The following is a 1171-nucleotide window of genomic DNA, read 5'->3' as shown; positions in this document are numbered from 1 at the left end:
CTCAGACCCCCCCCCCATACGGTGTGGGGCAGGGGCTGCGAAACGCCCCCCCCGCCCCCCGGGATGGTTCCAGTGGGATTGCCAGCCCCCCCCCCCCCAAAAAAAAAAAAATTAAAATTAAATAAAAGGGGTTGTGCGTGGCTCCTGAGCCCCCCCCCAAAAAAAAAATATTGCTGACCCCAAATACCTGCTGCCCCCCCCCATATAATAGGGAAGGGAAGGGAAGGGAAGGGAAGGGAAGGGAAGGGAAGGGAAGGGAAGGGAAGGGAAGGGAAGGGAAGGGAAGGGAAGGGAAGGGAAGGAAGGGAAGGGAAGGGAAGGGAAGGGAAGGGAAGGGAAGGGAAGGGAAGGGAAGGGAAGGAAGGGAAGGGAAGGGAAGGGAAGGGAAGGGAAGGGAAGGGAAGGGAAGGGAAGGGAAGGGAAGGGAAGGGAAGGGAAGGGAAGGGAAGGGAAGGAAGGGAAGGGAAGGGAAGGGAAGGGAAGGGAAGGGAAGGGAAGGGAAGGGAAGGGAAGGGAAGGGAAGGGAAGGGAAGGAAGGGAAGGGAAGGGAAGGGAAGGAAGGGAAGGGAAGGGAAGGGGAAGGGAAGGGAAGGGAAGGGAAGGAAGGGAAGGGAAGGAAGGGAAGGGAAGGGAAGGGAAGGGAAGGGAAGGGAAGGGAAGGGAAGGGAAGGACGGTACCCTCTGTCCGTGCCGTGCCTCCCCGCCGAGCCGGGCCGCCCGCCCCCTTTATCCGCCCCCCTTTTATCCGCCCGAGGCGCTGCGGGTCCGCCCCCGCTCCCGGCCCCGGAGCTTTCTGGAACCGCCTGGCCCTGCCCGGCCCCCCCCGGGCCCCCCCCCGGCCCCCCCCCACCCTTTCTCCCCCCCCCCCCCGTCGGTGAGCCGCGCCCCGACGCCCCCCCGCGCCCCCCAGCCCTGGGGACGACCCCCCCCGACCCCCCCCCCCCCAACCCCCCTCGTCCGGCAAGGGGGCGACCCCCCCCCCCCCCAGCACCCTGCGCCCCCCCCCCCGCACCCTACACCCCCCCAGCACCCCCCCTACACACACGGGGAAACTGAGGCACGGCCCCACGCAGCCCACCCCCCCCCCTCCAGGCCAGCCTAGGGGCATGCCCCCCCCCCCCCAAAAAAGACCCCCCTCCCCAGGAACATGCCCCCCACCCCCAAAAAAAAA

At 67.2% G+C, this 1171-nt stretch overlaps 1 protein-coding gene across 1 annotated transcript in view; it reads right to left on the bottom strand.

Moving 5' to 3' along the window:
• CLU (clusterin) overlaps positions 1 to 779 on the bottom strand; it is a 5829-nt gene extending 5050 nt beyond the window's left edge. The window contains exon 1 of the mRNA XM_083827667.1: positions 679 to 779. The gene's annotated coding sequence lies outside the window, so the exon portion shown is untranslated. The remainder of the gene's footprint in view (positions 1 to 678) is intronic.
• Between the last annotated feature and the right edge of the window lie 392 nt (positions 780 to 1171).

This window comes from Anser anser (assembly GCF_964211835.1).
Source record: "Anser anser genome assembly, chromosome: 3".
In the NCBI taxonomy this organism is placed as follows: domain Eukaryota; kingdom Metazoa; phylum Chordata; class Aves; order Anseriformes; family Anatidae; genus Anser; species Anser anser.
Note: the sequence above shows the minus strand (reverse complement) of the source record. Positions and strands in the feature narration are given on the sequence as shown.